Source organism: Coenobita brevimanus, chromosome 33 (assembly GCF_032717465.1).
Source record: "Coenobita brevimanus isolate Jiangsu-jjx chromosome 33, ASM3271746v2, whole genome shotgun sequence".
Classification (NCBI taxonomy): domain Eukaryota; kingdom Metazoa; phylum Arthropoda; class Malacostraca; order Decapoda; family Coenobitidae; genus Coenobita; species Coenobita brevimanus.
In genome coordinates this window covers 36,155,706-36,174,594 of record NC_136986.1, presented here as the reverse complement: position 1 = coordinate 36,174,594, position 18,889 = coordinate 36,155,706, and positions in this window count along the sequence as shown.

Genomic DNA, 18,889 nt, shown 5'->3' with positions numbered 1-18,889 from the left:
GCTAACACGGGAAATGGATCCAACGATATTTGAACAGGAACTTATAAAATACCATCGCAGCATATAAATTTTATACTATTTTTTTTTTTTTTTTTTTTAAATGTTTTTATCACCATTTCCAGTGATTTTATGAGTAAATAATATGCTGGTGAAAGCTTGATAAAAGGTTGATTTCATTAGACAAAGAGTTGACAGGTTTATGAAAGGTTGACGAAGGGTTGGTTTAAGGAAGGTAAGAGGTTGAAGAAGGTTTTCTTCCTAACTGCAACACGGGTTATATCATTCAGTAAATATAAAGAAAAAGGTAGGAATTTTTAAAAATGCTTACATCCACACGATTATTACAGAATTGGATATTACTAACTGCATTATCAGATTTAAATTGTGTGTGTGTGTGTGTGTGTGTGTGTGTGTGTGTGTGTGTATTTTATATATATATATATATATATATATATATATATATATATATATATATATATATATATATATTGTTACATAGCCTATGATTTCATCATCCTTTGTTTAATTTTAACGCTCAGTATGCTGCATGTTTGATCACGAGCGTGTTCTGCCTCAGTTCCCCCCTTCTACCGTTATAGTAGAGTAAGTCGTTCTCTCTGTTATTCAGAGCGGGATTTTCAGCTCTTTGTCCCCATGGCTTCATTTGCGCGTCCTTCTTACAAGTTGTATCAAGCTCTGCTGGCCCCTATATAATGAGCTCAGTCTCTGCATCATTGCCACTTAGATCTACTCCTCATTTTGCTCGCATCTCTGTCCTCCCCTGTACAGTTATTATTATTGTGAGTGCTCAAGAAATCTCCAAACATCTAGCAGCTGTGTGTGATTTGAGTATAACTGTTGTTGCATTTTTTCTTGTACCGTACTGTGTAGCATAAGGTTAATTCTTAGGCCTAGTGAAGTGTTTGTGATTAATGTGGGGTTTTATGTCAGTCATTTTTGATAATAGTCTGTATCTGTAATAATTTATCTTGCATTAACTGAGCATTACCTGGTGTATTTTCATTTTATCAGGGCTGACTTAGATAAATTTACTCTTGCTAATTTCGTGTTAATAGAGGCTATTGCAGTTAACCATATATTTAACCTGTTTATTTGCCATTACATTATCCTTATGAGTCCTGAATGTTTTATTGTTAGATTGAGCATTAAACTTTAACTTGTAATTTTACCTAACTCTTTTGTTTTCAACCTGGAACTTTACGGGACAGTACTGACTCTTAGTATTCTCACTTAAAGTGTACGTTATCTTTCTCTGTTCCGTAACATAAATTTGGCGACCTCATATCAGGATATTCAGGATATTATCATAAGGATATTGCTTGATATTTTGTGACTGTTACTTATTCATGATGTCTACTATTACTACACTTGATGAAGCCAAAGATTTTTTGTCAAATGTGCAAACAGTGTGTGATGTAGAAAACAGAACAAAGAATGAACTTAAGCTTGTTGCTCAACAATTGGGAATTGCTGTTCGCTCTCATCATTCTAAAGATCAAATTGTTGACATGATTAATGAAAGCTTGTTTAATGTAACTCCTCCAAATGAGCAAACGCAGATTGAATTAGCTAAGTTACAGCTAGCCCTGCAGGAGGCTAAGGCTAAGGAGGCGGAGTCTCGTGTTAAGGAGGCTGAATTTCAAGCACGTTCTAAGGAGGCTGAGGAACAAGTTGAAATTGCTAGGATTCAGGCAGACCATGAGTATCGCATGAAACAAGGTGGAACTGGATCATCTAGCTCTGATGATTTTGATGTGGCTAAAAATGTTAAACTTGTCCCTCCTTTTAATGAATCTGATTTAACAAAGTATTTTCAGTTGTTTGAGAGGCTAGCTACAGGTTTTAGTTGGCCCAAGGAGTATTGGCCAGTACTCCTTCAAACTGTTCTCACCGGTAAAGCTCAAGTAACTTATGCATCTTTGCCTCAGGATCAATCTGATAATTATGATGTAGTTAAGAGCTTGATTCTTAAGGCCTATGAGCTTGTTCCTGAAGCCTATAGAGTAAAATTTAGGACAACTTACAAGCAAGATAAGCAATCCCATGTTGAGTATGCAAAAATCAAAGATCTGTTAGAGCAGTGGTTAAATTCTAAGAATGTGGATTCTGATTTTGACAAATTTAAGCAGATGATTTTGCTGGAGGACTTCAAAAGGTGTACTTATAAAGATGTAAGCCTATATCTTGATGAGAAAAGAATAGATAATTTGTCTGATGCTGCAGTTTTAGCTGATGATTATGTTCTCACTCACAAGAGATATTCTAGAGGAAAAGGGAAAGCTGAGAGTAAGTACGTTGCCTCTACTCAGAGTACAGGTAACAGGAAAGAGAATAAGGATGATGTTTCTCAGGAAGTAAATACCAGCTTCACCTCTAGATTTCAGAAAAGTAAATGTACTTATTGTAGTAAGCTTGGTCATACTACGGAGAGATGTTTCAGGAGACAGCGTGATGTGAACAAAAAGGAGTCTTTAAATATTCAGTCAATTGGTCTAGTGTCCACTCTTGAGAGTTCCCAGAATTCTTTAACTGAGTTAACTGAACCTGCTTTGAGGGGTAACTTAAATTCTCATGATGGAGCTCCTCTTTTGAGCAGTAACGTGGGTGACACTCTCAAGAGTTCATGTGCTAATTTCCTGTCTGATGGTTTTGTCAGTCCTCTGGACAGTAATGACAGGAAATCAGTTAAAATATATCGTGATACAGGTGCTTGCCAATCCCTTATGCTGACCAGTGTTCTAGGCTCTAATGTTAATTCCTCTGATGAAACTGTAATCTTACAAGGTGTAGGGAATAATTACTTCTCTGTCCCTCTGTGCAGAGTGAATTTAGAGTCTGGTTTTGTTAATGGTTCCGTTATGGTTGGGTTGGTTGAGACACTCCCAATGTCAGGTGTAACTTTCTTACTTGGAAATGATATTGGTGGAAGTCAAGTGTGTCCAGCTCCTCAATTGTCTAGTGAGCCAGTGGCTGTGTCCCAGGATTGTGATGTCCCTGATGTGTTCCCTGCATGTGCTGTCACTAGGGCTAAGTCTAAAGTTACTGGTGATTTAGAGGATAATGATGATGATGATGTTATCCTAGTTGACACTTTTCTTGCTAATTTGGACCACTCACCAGATGAGGCAGTACCCCGTAGTGTTGATAATTTGTCTCGTCAAGAGTTGGTTGAGTTGCAGGTTGCTGACCCTGAGTTGAAAGGTCTAGCTAACTCTGCTTACAGTGAAGAAGAGTCAGCCGGTGCTTCTACTTGTTATTATGTAAAGTCAGGAGTACTTATGAGGAAGTGGAGACCCCCAACAGCATCAGCCGACTGTGAATGGGAGGTTGTACATCAAGTTGTCATCCCTCGTGTTTGTAGGCAGGATATCATTCGAGTGGCTCATGATTCCAGTTTGGCAGGACACCTTGGAGTGAGGAAGACTGTGGCACGCATTTTGAAACACTTCTACTGGCCAGGTATCTTCAGGGATGTTTCCTGGTATTGTAAGTCTTGTCACACCTGTCAAGTTGTAGGGAAGTGTAATCAGACCGAAAAGGTTGCACCTGTAGTTCCCATTCTTTGAGGCGCCTTTCACCCGTGTGTTGGTGGATATTGTGGGCCCTCTTCCTAAGACTTCTTCAGGATTTTCTTATGTGTTGACCATGACTGATATGGCTACTCGTTATCCTGAAGCCATTCCACTTAGAAATATCTCAGCAAAGAACGTAGTTAAGGAAATGCTAGGGTTCTTCACAAAGTTTGGTCTGCCCAAGGAGGTACAGTCAGACCGGGGAAGTAATTTCATGTCAAATGTTTTCAAGCAGTCTCTGAAAGAGTTGGGCATCACCCAGATCACGTCTTCAGCTTACCATCCCCAGACCCAAGGAGCGTTGGAGAGATATCATCAAACACTCAAATCGATGCTCAAGAAATACTGTTTGGAACATCAGAAAGACTGGGATAAAGGTCTTCCATTCGTTGTGTTTGCCGCAAGAGAATCTCCAAATGAATCACTGGAGCTTCTCACCTTTTGAACTACTGTTTGGCCATGAAGTAAGAGGACCCCTTAAGTTACTCAAGGAATGCTGGCTGTCGGAGGAAGATGACGTCAACCTGCTGGAGTATGTGATGAAGTTCAAAGAACGGCTGTCCACTGCTTTACAGCTGGCGAGAGAGAATTTAGGAGCTGCTCAGGAGAAGATGAAGACTTGGTATGATAAGAAGTCCAGGTTACGCCACTTTCAGCCAGGAGATCAGGTTTTGATTCTGCTACCAGTTCATGGGCAACCTCTTCAAGCCAAGTTTAGTGGCCCTTATTTCGTGGAGAAGAAACTCAGTGATGTCAACTATGTCATCGCCACACCAGATCGTAGAAAGAGCAAGCAACTATGTCACATCAACATGCAAAAGTTATATCATAGGCGGGACGAAAATAATCCAGTCTGCACTGTAGCTGTTCCACCCGAGTCTGCAAGTGAAGCTCTCCCATGCAGTATGAGCCTGAGTGATAGTTTGGGGAAGAATCCTGATATCATGAATGATCTCCGGACTAAGCTTTCTCATCTACCTCCCAAGGAAAGGCAGGAGTTTTCGGCATTACTGCAGGAGTACCCGCAAGTGTTCCGTGCCACTCCAGGAAGAACCACTGTGTTGATGCATGATGTCGATGTTGGAGACGCAAAGCCAATTAAATTGCCTCCTTACCGTGTGAACCCAGTGAAAGTTCCTCTCATCCAAAAGGAGCTTGGCTACCTGTTGGACCACAAGATGATTGAGCCCTGTCAGAGCGAGTGGAGTTCTCCTGTCACTCTGGTCCCTAAGCCGAGTGGGTCACAGCGGCTTTGCATTGACTACAGACGTGTTAATCAGATAACCAAAACAGACACTTGCCCTCTCCCTCGTGTGGAGGATTGCATAGACAAGATCGGAAGGGCTGGGTACATGAGTGAGTTTGGTTTGTTGAAGGGATGCTGGCGGGTGCCTGTGACTGAACGTGCTGGGGAGATCTCATGTTTTGTAACACTAGGAAGGACTTTTGCATCTTCTGTAATGCCATATACAGATTGTTTTAGAGTAATAAGAAATTTCCTTTGTAAATTTCTTTTTTCTTTGTGGGGAGGTGTTACATAGCCTATGATTTCATCATCCTTTGTGTAATTTTAACGCTCAGTATGCTGCATGTTTGATCACGAGCGTGTTCTGCCTCAGTTCCCCCCTTCTACCGTTATAGTAGAGTAAGTCGTTCTCTCTGTTATTCAGAGCAGGATTTTCAGCTCTTTGTCCCCATGGCTTCATTTGCGCATCCTTCTTACAAGTTGTATCAAGCTCTGCTGGCCCCTATATAATGAGCTCAGTCTCTGCATCATTGCCACTTAGATCTACTCCTCATTTTGCTCGCATCTCTGTCCTCCCCTGTACAGTTATTATTATTGTGAGTGCTCAAGAAATCTCCAAACATCTAGCAGCTGTGTGTAATTTGAGTATAACTGTTGTTGCATTTTTTCTTGTACCGTACTGTGTAGCATAAGGTTAATTCTTAGGCCTAGTGAAGTGTTTGTGATTAATGTGGGGTTTTGCGTCAGTCATTTTTGATAATAGTCTGTATCTGTAATAATTCATCTTGCATTAACTGAGCATTACCTGGTGTATTTTCATTTTATCAGGGCTGACTTAGATAAATTTACTCTTGCTAATTTCGTGTTAATAGAGGCTATTGCAGTTAACCATATATTTAACCTGTTTATTTGCCATTACATTATCCTTATGAGTCCTGAATGTTTTATTGTTAGTTTGAGCATTAAACTTTAACTTGTAATTTTACCTAACTCTTTTGTTTTGAACCTGGAACTTTACGGGACAGTAGTGACTCTTAGTATTCTCACTTAAAGTGTACGTTATCTTTCTCTGTTCCGTAACAATATATATAATATATATGACAATCATAAACAGTTAAGATGAGGAGGTTATTGAATGGACTTTGGTCAGTAAGAGAGCTGGGAAGGGGAGTCGAGATCAAGATTACGTCGTCAGTTCATACTCACCCATCCGAGGCAGTGGCACGTGAGCAACTGAGCTGAAACACCGCCACGTGACGTCATAACACATGATGCACAGCACGGTCGCGTTTTTGTCAGCAAATGTCACGACATGTTATAATGTGGACTTTGGCTATGAGAAGTGTGCATCGTGTGGGTTTCGAGGAGTTGCCGACAACTGATGTTTGTTGTGTGAAATTAGTCAGTAAGGTGTTTGTAGAGTGTGATGCTGTAAATATGCGTTGTGAAGAAGCAAGGGGGACATGGTGTGTGGCTTTGTTGAAAATAAAACATTCATTTATTTTGGGCGGGGTGTTAAGTGGTGTTATAGCTCCATACGAAGGAGTGCGTGTTGGGTCCTTTGGTGTTAGTATGGTGATAATTGTTCCATGTTTCCAAATATTTGGCCTGAATGCTTTGTGGTCTTAACTGTTTCAGGTGCGGGTTACTGATGCCGTCTGACCCTGCGCTTGTAGAGTTCTATGTTTTCTTGATAATGTTATGTGTCTGTTCTGGGGTGAAGGGGGTTTCATTGTGATAGAGTGCAACTGCAATGCTGAGATGGTTATTTTTCAGTCTTGGTGTGCATTGGTGTTGATTTACATTTGCATTGCGGTTCTTAAGTGTATTTGCCTGTTTTTTGTGATAAGTGTTGTGTTGGTCAGCGGAGGTGATGGTGATGTGGGTCTTGGAGTGCATGTTTGTGATTTAGTGGTACAGTTAAGTATTTTGTACAGCCAAGAGGGGTCAGTGCAGTGGTTTAGTGCTGTTACAAAGACCTTCCATCTCTTCGTTTTCGTTGTATTAATTCTGATGTTGATTTCTCATCTGGAGTCTTCGTTGTTGGAGAAGGAAGTTGTGCTTAAGTCTGTCGCATTGTCTCCCTTGGAAAGATTGAGTTGTAATGTCTTCTGTTGCCTCGTGGAATGTGGCGTGGTGATGGGTGTGTTGCATAGTGTACTGAAGAGTTGTTCTGATCCTCCAGTGCATTTTGTCCAGGCCGTATTCTTTTAGTTTTTGTGTGTGAGAAGTGGTTGATCTGATTTCGAATGTGTTTCTGCAGTGATAATGAATTTATGATCTATGGCGAGTTTGGGTTCCGTTTTCTAGGTGGCGAAAAGAATGTGATGTCTCGGGCGGAGGGGGTGCACTTTGATGGTGTGGGCTGATTGTAAATTGTGAGGTGTCACTGAGAATATACATGTTTGATCTGTGATTCAATGCCGAGGTCTCGATGATTGTTTTGTTTGTGTTTGTACGAGGCAGTGCTTTGACGGTAAAGTCCCAAGCAATGCTAGAGATAGGAGTCTGTGTTAGGGGGAGTAGATAAGGGTTATATTATGCCGGTACAGTGTGGGAGGTGCCACAGGGAATCTATCTATCTATCTATTGCCAGACGCCTCAATCCCGTTCGCGGTGGCCACAAACAAATCGCCTCCACGTCGCCCTGTCCCCCGCCATTTCACTGCCCCGCTCCCAACCCACACCCCCCTCTCTCATATACCTCTCCACTCCATCCCTCCATCTCATCCTCGGCCTCCCCCTCCTTCTTTCCCCCTCCACCTCACTCACATACACTCTCTTCGTCAGTCTTTCACCCTCCATCCTCTCCACATGACCAAACCACCTCAGAGTATTTGTCCTAACGCTTCCTATCACATCCACATCCACATCACAACTCTCCTTTATATCCGCATTTGTCAGCCTGTCTCTGCATGTGACTCCACAGGCTCCTCTTAAATAACTCATTTCCGCTGCTCTCACTCTTGACTTGTGTCCTTCCAGCAGCGTCCAAGCTTCACTTCCATACGTTAGAGTTGGTATCACAATACTGTCATGTAGTAACTTTTTCACTTCCATGCTCACTTCCCTGTTTCTTATCACAGCTTTCAAGGAACCAGCAACCTTTCTTCCCTGCTGTACCCTTTCAAGCACTTCACCCTCCAAACATCCATTCTTACTCATCACACTACCCAAGTACTTAAACGTACTCACATTTTCCAATTCCTCAACATCCAACCTTGCTGTACATTCATTGACTTCACCTCTCTCAAAGACCATCACTTTACTCTTCCCTACATTCACCTTTAGATTCCGACATTCATCTTTAGATTCACAGGGAATGTAAATGTTAAAAATCTTTTTTTGTTGTATATGATCGAATTTGACATGGGGTGACTGATTATTTAATGTTGTGTTATTCTGAATCTGTGACTGTGTTGTTTATGATGCATCTTTATAGAGGAATGATGGGTGAATATAAATAATGAAGCCTCCATGAGCCTAGTTTTGACTGAACAGTTATGTGAATAGTGGTCGATATTTTGGGGTCCGTTGTGCGTGTGTCAGTTTATTGTTCTTGTAGGAATGCTATGTTTATGCCCTGGACGTAAATGAAATGGTCTATTTCTGATGCATTTTTTGCAGAGGCCATCAACATTTAGTTGTAATATGCTTATACTTGTTCGAGACGGTATTCTTCCAGCGTGTCTGTAATACTGGTGCAGTGCTTGTATGCAGGAACTGAGTCATGATGTCTGTGATTATGTGAATGAGGAGGGGTTACTGAGGGCTTTCAGTGTCTCCAGCAAGTGTGAGAAGCATGGAAATGACAGGCAGAAAGTCATTACTTTTAATATAAAAAAATAGCATTGCAAGCAGCTGCCATCACACTAGAGATTGTACCCTGCCAGGCTGGACTGTTGTCGTCCTCACATAAAAATCCGTGTGTGTGTGTGTGTGTGTGTGTGTGTGTGTGTGTGTGTGTGTGTGTGTGTGTGTGTGTGTGTTTATATACCAGTAAATGTATATATTATGTATATCCAGTAAACTCTCAAATATCCGTCTTCATAATATCCAGCCCCACGCAATATCCGGCATAGCTATCTTGGTTCTATTAAAGCAATATCTGGCAATTTTTATGCAACATCCGGTGCTGAAACGGGACTTAACTGGCGATCCAATGCAATATCCGGCATTGAGGGGTTTCAACTGGCTCATAAAGGGTAGCCAACCAACGCCAGGGGAAATCCTGAAAATTGGGAGGCAATGAAAACATCCGCCTCGTGCCAGCCAATCAGAATCCGTCATGGGTGTGGTTTATCTAGCACTCCAAGAATACCGGCGCACTCTCATTCTCGCCTGTGGATGTTATAGAATCAAGATGTGCCTGTGTGCTCCCACTCTTCTGACCATGCAGGTACCAAACACTGGTGGTTTGACTAACTATGGTGTCCTATGTTCAAGCTACTGTACTGTATTGTATTGCAAAGCTAATGGCCTGTCACTACTCATATCCTTGTGCTCTATTATGATTGTTAAACTACCACTGTGCTGTACTGTGTACTGAACTGTACTGTTTGCGAGTGCAAACCCACCCCCAGTGCTATTTCTCCCCACTGATGCCAACACTTGGTGAGTACATACAATGGTACACTATGTACAATACTGTACTGTATCATTGCTATATTGTTTTTCTATGCTTAGTTTTCATCCTTCACTCCTGATAAAGTTTGTAAAATAGAGGGCCAAAATGTACAGAATCAAAATATCTGGCTCAAAGCCGAATGTTGCACTGGATATGCAATATCCGGCATTTAACGTTTTGGTGTAGGCTTGGCTTAATTACAATGGATAATTGCGAGTTTACTGTATGTATATACAGTATATCTGCGTCTTTATCTTCCACATTAGCTCCGGACCTCCCAGGGGGTCCTACACTTCTCATGGGGCAACACAGGATTAGAGGCTATATATATATATATATATATATATATATATATATATAAGAGTGGGAAATGCTGTGAGTGATTGGTTTCCCGTGAGAGTGGGGCTGCGACAGGGATGTGTGATGTCGCCTTGGTTGTTTAATATTTACATGGATGGTGTTGTAAGGGAGGTGAATGCAAGAGTTTTAGGTGGTCTGAGTCTGGTAAATGTTGATGGAGGAGAGTGGAATCTGAAGCAGCTGCTGTTTGCAGATGATACTGCACTGGTGACTGATTCAGAGGAGAGATTGAGACAGTTGGTAGAGGAGTTTGGAAGGGTGTGTGAAAGGAGGATATTGAAAGTAAATGAGAATAAGAGTAAAGTGATGAAGTGTACCAGGTTGATAGATGGTAGGGGGATGAATATAGTTTTGAATGGTGAGTTGCTTGAGGAGGTAGATTGTTTTTAAATATCTAGGGTCACATGTTGCTGTGGATGGAAGAATAGATGCAGAAGTGAAGTTTAGAATAAATGAAGTAGGAAAGGTGCTGGGAGGAATGAAAAAAGTGTTTAAATGTCGTTCGCTTAGAATGGATGTAAAGAGAAGGCTGTATGAGGGTGTTGTGGTACCGACTGCATTATATGGGGCTGAAACATGGAATATGGGTGTAGCAGAGAGGAAAAGTTTGAATGTAATGGAGATGAGATGTCTGAGGAGTATGTGTGGAGTGACGCGTATGGATCGGGTGCGAAATGATGAAGTGCGAAGGAGAACTGGAGTTGTTCGGGAGATGGCTGGTAGAGTTGAGCAGAGGGTGTTGCAATGGTTTGGGCATATGGAGAGAATGGGTAATGAGCGATTGGTGAAAAAGATAACTAGATCTGATGTGAGAGGTGTAAGGCTGAGAGGAAGACCACGAATAGGATGGATGGACAGTGTGAAGAGAGCGCTGGATGCGAGAGGGATGTCTGTTGAGCAAGGAAGAGTGGCTGTGCGTGACAGAAATAAATGGAGAGAAATTGTGAATGAATAAGTGATGACGCAGCCCTGAGGGGATATTCTCCCGCATTTGGTCTGATCATCTAGTCAGGTCAGGTGCGGGTAAGGGGATGGGTCTGTTATGATGTGGCAGGGGTAAACCAGTTCTGCTGTCGGGCCCTGCTGCGGATGTCACTGATTGCATTGCCCAGTTGACCCTTGTGCTGTGTGGTGCGGTGAGGATCTGTCCGTTCTCCCCTTTGGGGCTAAGATGCGAATGAATGTGTTTGAATGGATGAGTAAATGGAGAGTGAGTCGTCCTGTCTCGGCTACCTCCCTTTCCTTGGGGGAAGCAGCCTAGGTATATAGATAGATATATATATATATATATATATATATATATAGAGAGAGAGAGAGAGAGAGAGAGAGAGAGAGAGAGAGAGATGGACAGATAGATAGATAGATAGATAGATAGAGATAGATACAGGAAGTACTACCCAAAAGTTCCAGTAATTTGAATATTGTAGGAAAATAAGTTGCCTTACTTCTTAGTTCTCACTGTCGCCTTCGAAGTAGTCCCCTTAGGCCTGTATACAGTGGTCCCAGCGTTTTTTCCACAAGTCCATGCATCCCTGGAAGGCTTCAGGCGTGATGGTCTTGAGCACCTCCTGCAATTCTGTCTGGATCTCCTCAATCGAGTCAAATTGACGCCCTTGCAGTAGTAATTTCAGCTTGGGAAACAGGAAAAAGTTGCAGGGGGCAAGGTCAGGTGAATAGGGTGGGTGGGGAATGACTACCGAGTAAGTGGAAGCCAGGAACTGCCGGACAACAATCGATGTGTGGGCGGGAGCATTGTCATGATGCAGGACCCAGTCCTTGTTCTTCCACTGTTCTGGACGTTTGCAGAGGATGATCTCCCTCAGACGCTGTAAAACTTCACAGTAAAACTTTCCGCTGACAGACTGAACCAGGTGGGACGAATTCCTAGTGATCAATTACTTGGATATCGAAGAAAACGATCAACATCAACTTGACATTGCTGCGCGATTGGTCTGCCATTGCAAAGCCGCCAAACTACCTACACACCACGTTACAATAGTATTCGTATCTCAACAACATTTCCGCTTACAGACACGGCCGGGGCCACCCCCAGCTTAATATGATTACCCCTGAATAAAACACTTGAGTATGTATGATTTTCTATTTTATTATATTTTAGTTTTTTTTAGAGCCTGGATCAATATATTAAATGCAACTATAGTATATGCACAGATAGCCCTGAGTTAACGGTCACTACTCATACTTTCGACCTGTGATGGGCTGTGGATCACTGAGGGTCCCTGTTAGTTAAGTGGCCACCATCAGGATTTTGTTTAATGTACCAGGGGTCACTGCTTCAGGAGGTGACTTGTGTGCTTGTCCCATATGGGAAAGTTCCTAGTCTCAGTGGGATGAACGGAGCTGGGGCCTGATTGACTGCTCCCTACCTTAATAGCACCAGGCAAGGTTGCCGCATCACCCCTGAACATCCACTCTGTGCACTGTGCAAATTCCACACTGTGTCCACAGATGCCCCATTAACTCAACGTACCCGTACATAGTGTCAGGCATTAGTTATTTGATTATTTATTTTACTACTTTCTCTTGCAGGTTATTCATGCTGGTAGCTTATAGATAAAGTATTATAGAATGTAGCTTTTCCTTTTCAGTCTTTCCTATGAAATTTCCATGTCAGTTTTTCCATGCTCCATGGTGGTTTTTCTCATTTTTTCTTGACAGTTTTAACTGGAGGGTTTGGAGGCGGGGGGAACCTTCTTGCTTTACTATTCCTTCAGCATGTAGAATTAGATCTCGTAGTCATAGATTACTCTGTAACAAACAGCCTCGAAAGGACCATAAGGTCTGTTGCGGTTTGCTTTCCTTTGTACTCCTTTGTACTGTGGCATTATATATTAAACAAGGAATGAATTAAACAAACAGTCATTGATTTTGATATATTATTCAATAGTATATGCACATTTAGCATATCGTCAAGCAGTGTGGGAAGCGGCAAGTAAAACAGCTCTGAAACGTTTAGAATCAGCTCAGAAACAAATCATGAGGACAATCGAGCGGGTAGGCTGCTGTGAGCATACAAATGATATTTTTTATAATAGCATACTTAAGATGAAAGAAATCAATGAGCTGGTATGTGCAGTATATGTGAACAAATGCACTAACAGACTTGTTTACAATAACTCACTCGTTGTACCCACTCCACCTACCAGATACCATTATAGAAATAATGAACGTTTAGTTGTACCTTTTATGTCATCATTACAATCTCAGAGTAATATTTGATATCATGATGCAAAAATATTCAGTTCCCTGTCAGACGACATAATAAAAAAGTCTAGTGTAGATAACTTTAAAAGCAGTCTAAAAAAGCACCTCATAAAATCATATGTAGCTCATAGTTCCGTACAACATCGTCTCAGCAATAATTAGTTACCAAATGCCAGTAAATAAAATTAATACAGCTAACAATCAACACAACAAAGCTTGAAACTAAATTATTGCTTTTTTTTTTTTTTGCTTTATATATTACCTATTGCCTCTCAGTGTCCCAGAATAATCCAATGATGGAAAGCATTTATATAGATAAATTAGACACTGGCTCTTATAAGATGAAATTTTTAATCAAAGAGCTAGGTCATATTTTGTATAGAAGGAATTTTCTGTAACTGTATTTCTATGGACAAAATAAAAATATTCATTATCATTATCATTATCATATTTATAGTTAGTTAGTTAGGAAGAGAAGGTGAGGTTTGAAGGAGGAGAGGTGGTGCTCAACAGAGAGAAAGTTAGAGGAGAGGCTATGAATGTAGCAGAAATGAAGGAGAAATGAAGCAGACGTTGGTTCCAGGCATCTCGCTGGGGCATCACTGGGAGAAGGGAGGATGGTGGAGGCATTTTATGTCACCCCCCCCTCCCCGAGGGACTCCTAGGCTTGGTCGAGCAACACCACATTTTTTGTTAATTTTGAGTAGTAAGTGTAGTGTGCAATGTGCATGTAGTTTGGTGTTGACAGTTAGAGAAACTTGTTTTGGACAGTATGCTGACCTACTCTCTGTGTTAAGTGTAGCACGTGGGAAGGCATGGAGAGGTGGCACAATGGACGCAACTTCATCTGAGCTTTTGCCGTAGAAGTATCTGTGAAAAGGGAGGCAACATTCCTTCTTACTTCTAGGGGAGGTAGTTTGTTTGTAATAACAGGATTATTAATACTCCCAACAGCTTTGTTCTGAATTTTGTCTAGTTGTTTTAATGCAACCTCTCCACATCCATTCCACAAGGGTGAGCAATATTCCATCTGAGAGCGCACATGACTTGCATATATTACAGCGCGAGAATGAACAGAGAATAAAAAGGGTTATTGTTCCTTCTTGTGCCAAAATAAGTCTTGCAGTTTTTTTCATGCTGCAAATTGGCTATTTTATTCGGTTATAGGGAGAGTTTTCAGTATTCGGTGATTCTGCTAAGCCGAACAATATCGTTCGGAGGTACTCGTATAACGTACGTAATGGAAGAGACATGACCATATTGGCGAGGGTAAGAAAGTATGAAGTGACTGGAAAGGATGGTTTGGAGGAACGAAGGAGAGACTGGAAGAGGATCGCTGGGAAGAAATGAGAAGTGGAAGAGAAATGCCAGCAAGAAATGGAGTGGATATTGAATGTGGGATATTGGTTGTGCCGTGAAAAATATTGTCCAAAGCCACTCTCACTCGCAACAGTTCCAGGCTTGAAAACAAAAAGGTCTTCCCAGCTTTCCTCCACTTTTCAGTTTGTGTACTGCTGTATATAAATCAGCTCATTACGTTGCTTTTATATGACGTTTGCTATTTATAGACTAATTTACATAGTTTAATGTCTTATTATTATTATCATTATTATTATTATTATTACGAGTATTATTATTATTATTATTATTTACTGCTACCACTGCTAGTAGTAGTAGTAGTAGTAGTAGTAGTAGTAATAGTAGTAGTAGTAGTAGTAATAGTAGTAGTAGTAGTAGTAGTAGTAGTAGCAGTAGTAGTAGTAGAAGCAGCAGTAGTAATAGTAGTAGTAGTAGTAGTAGTAGTAGTAGTAGTAGTAGCAGTAACAATAGTAGTAGTAGCAGTAACAGCAGTAGTAGCAGTAGTAGTAGTAGTTGCAGAATTAGTAGTTGCAGCAACAATATTGGTAGGATGGCATTTAATCTTCATGAGCCTCTTCAGTGCTGGAGATCTTTCATAACTATAATAAAATCGTTTAAAGCTCGCAAGAATTTATTAGATACTACTTCACCTGACTGAGAGAGCTAAGTAGACTCAGACAGTAGTGGGGTGTGGAGTGGTAAAATTCCACCCAAATGTGGTCACTGTAAATGGGAACAGTTGTCATACCCTGTACCGTGAATCAGTTTGTAAGGTGAGGGGCTGGGGACTGGACTGCTCTCGTTCGACGTGTCATGAGGGATAGTGTTTAAATTGCTCTCATTTTTTTTTTTTTTTTTACATTTTTTGGGGAATCGAACGTAAGCATCCCTATTACCTCCCACTTGCAGTACAATTCAAACCAAGATCGTCCATGTCGGAATTATGCAGTAACTTTGTCCATGTAGGGTTAGCTGTCTTCTTGTGGCGTTTCACTGACCCACGCCCTGCAGTTCTCGATTTAATCCAGACACAGACGGCCTATCATTGGCTTTAAAGACATCAAAAAACCTCTTCTTTACGATTTTTTTTGTATATTAAACGTTAATGTTCGTTTGTATTTTATTAACGCAAACTACTTGTACTTTATATTCACATTAATAGTCTCAAGCACCTGTCCTCACCCCCGGGTGAAGAAAAAAGACTTCCATTGATTAAAACAATACCAGGGTTGTCTCGACCATGAGAAGGTTAGAGCTCTCAGGCTGCCATCTCTAACTCTTGGCTGAATTAGTCGCTTACTTGAAAAAAAAAAAAAAATACTAGAGTCGTCTCATCCATAAAAGGTTTACTGGTGACGGAGATAACAGTCATTGGCTCTATGACTATCTCTTAACCCGCCCCATCCCGTCGACGTATGGGTACGTTGCAACGATTTGCATTTGCCAGTCCCGGCGACGTACCAGTACGTCGTGCAATTGCAAGGTCCCTAATTTGCACAATTTTCAATTTTCGCACGTGATTTTTCGTATGTATACACGGGACACCTTCCTCTATTCCTCTACAAGATGCCAAGCAAGGACAATGCCTTACACTGCATAACCTCCCCCTCCCCCCCTCATGCCATTGTCTTGGCAAAGGACCTGTTACCAGTGACCTGCCTAGTAAAGATATTCAGGGCCAGAGTGATTCCCCAATCGATGACAATGTGGAGGACAATGTTTACATAGCATTAGAAGAAGAAACAGCCAGAAATAATGATCAGGTAATGTGGCAAAAAAAGGTCAGGTATGGTGATTAGTTAGTGAGTGAAACAATGCTTATAATGCCTTTATTACTGCTTGAAAACCAATATACTCACATACTACATATACATTCGTACAAAGTAAATAAATAAATACCGTTTATGAGTGGATAAAATAGTTACCCTCCCATAGAACTCGTTTTCTTTGGTGCCAGCATGTTAGAAAACCCACTAAGGTAAGGAGGAACTCCTACCTGGATTGGGCACTTTAAACCTCAGGTGAGCGATTTCTCTATGAATTTTCAATGTTTCTCACCAAAAGCGAAGGTTTTAGCCAAAAAAAAAAAATTCGAAAATACCTCGGGACTGGGGGATGTCGGAGGTGCGGAAAACCTCGGGACGTGACGGGTTAATTGAATAAAATCGTATAGCGTTAGCTGGAATAAAATGCTTAAGACGCGACCACGCGAGGGAGAAGCACATACAGGTAACACAAAAAGAATTACAAGATTAATCACGCAAAAGCTGGGGAGTTGTAAAGTGTTAGGTGAGTGAAAATAACGCATCATGTGGGCAGACTGGCGAGTGACTGGACACCATATTCTCAGCTTACGTGTGAGAGGAATTTCACCACTTTTTCCACAACCATCTATTTTTTTTTTTTTTTTTTTTTTTTTTTTATGTGACCGACTCTGGGCATAGGCTTCACAGCCTGCTTTCAAGGCCCAGTAGTGCTCCTACGTACCGCAGACCTCTACATGTCACCACTTCGGCGCTAACACCCACCGCCCACCGTCCAGACTGTATACACGCTAGGGCTGTGTCATACAGGACTGGTGTATTGGTTTTAGCAGAGGTATTTTTACATGTCGGCGGGTCTTCTGGTAGATCAGTAAAGTCTGATTTTTCTGAAATTCAAATCCTTAAACTGTTCCCTGCCTCAGCGGGATTTGAACCCGGGTCCGTCAGGACCGCAGGCCAACTCTCTACCGATTGAGCCACCGCCTCATACACCAGCTTACTGTTGATATAGCTAGTAGTGCAGTAGTTAGCAAATCCAGCCCAAAACTGCCAATACCCATGTTCGATTTTCAGTTTCCCCTACATCTCTGTTAATCCAGTAGTGCAGTTGGGGACCTGGGTGTAAACTGTCATGTTGCGAGTCATTCTCCAAGGGAAGACTGTGACTTAGGAACAACTACATAATTTATCTGCCTTCTCGACTAGTTGATTGGCGTCAGTCCCAAACCTTCTTACTTTGGTGTTTCTGGTGTCATTTTATTGTCTTTTGAAAATGACACAAATATCGTAAATGACTTAAAGTAAGTTATTAATACGTAATATGCAAATAAAGAATAATAAATAAATGACTCTATAAAACTTCCTTACTCCACGAGAATACGACCCTCGACGCGCGTTTTGTGAGGCTGTTCTGAACATGAATATATTTGGACAGTAATTTTACAAACTGCCTCCGTGTCGCCCTGTCCCCTGCCATTCCACTGCCCTGTCCCCAGCTCACCCCCCCCCCCTATTTACTATACCTCTCTACTCCATCCCACCATCTCATCCTGGGCCTCCCCCTCCCTCTCAACCCCCTCCACCTCATTCATATACACTCTCATCGTTAGTCCCTCGCTCTCCATCATTTCCACATGGCCAAACCACATTAGTGTACTTCTCCTAACGCCTTCTGTCACATCCACATCTACACCACGATGCTCTCTCACTTCCTCACTGGTCAGTCTGTCTCTCCATGTGACTCCACATGCTCCTCTCAGAAAACTCATTTCCACTACTCTCACTCTTGACTTGTGTCCTTCCAACAAAGTCCAAGCTTCACTTCAGTACTTTAGAGTTTGTATAACAATATTATCATGCAGCGACTTGTTTTTCTTCCATGCTCACTTCCCTATTTCTTCTCACTGCTTTCACAGAACCAGCAACCTTTCTTCCTTGTTGTACCCTCTCAAGCACTTCACCCTCCAAACTTCCATCCTTACTCATCACACTACCCAAGTACTAAAATGCACTCATATTTTCCATTTCCTCATCCTCCAACCTCAGTGTATTTCAGTGACTTCATTTCTTTCAAGGCCATAACTTTACCCTTCCCTACATTCGCCTTTTGACTCCGTTTCTTACTCCCAAACTCATTCAACAGACCCAGTAGTTCCCCTTCCTCTTCATATAACAATACGATATCATGTGAAATAACAGTACAGGAAGTTTCCTAATGCTGCCCTCCCTCATTAGGGCCACCCCAACATCCACTGTCCTACCTTATATCTCCTTTATAACCCCATCCATATACAGACTGAGCACCATGGAGACATGACGCATCACTGTTTCAATCCATTATTCAGACGTAAAAATTCATTCAGTTCACTTTCGACACGCACTGCAGCCTTAGCACCCTCATACAAACTCTTCACGGCATCCAACATCTTCCCCTTTACTCCATATATCCTTTATATATACCACATTCCTTGTCTATCCACTCTGTCATATGCTTTCTCCAACTCCATGAGGGACGAGTACAACAAGTTTCCTTTCTCTAGAAACTTTTCATCTAAGTACATAAGGACACAACCTCCTCCCATCCTAAAGCCTCCCCATTTTTCTTCAACTAATTCCTCTGTTATTTCCCTGACTCCTTCAATAAGCATCCTACCATACACTTTTCCTATTATACTAAGAAGACAAATGCCCCTATGATTACCACACACTTCTTTTA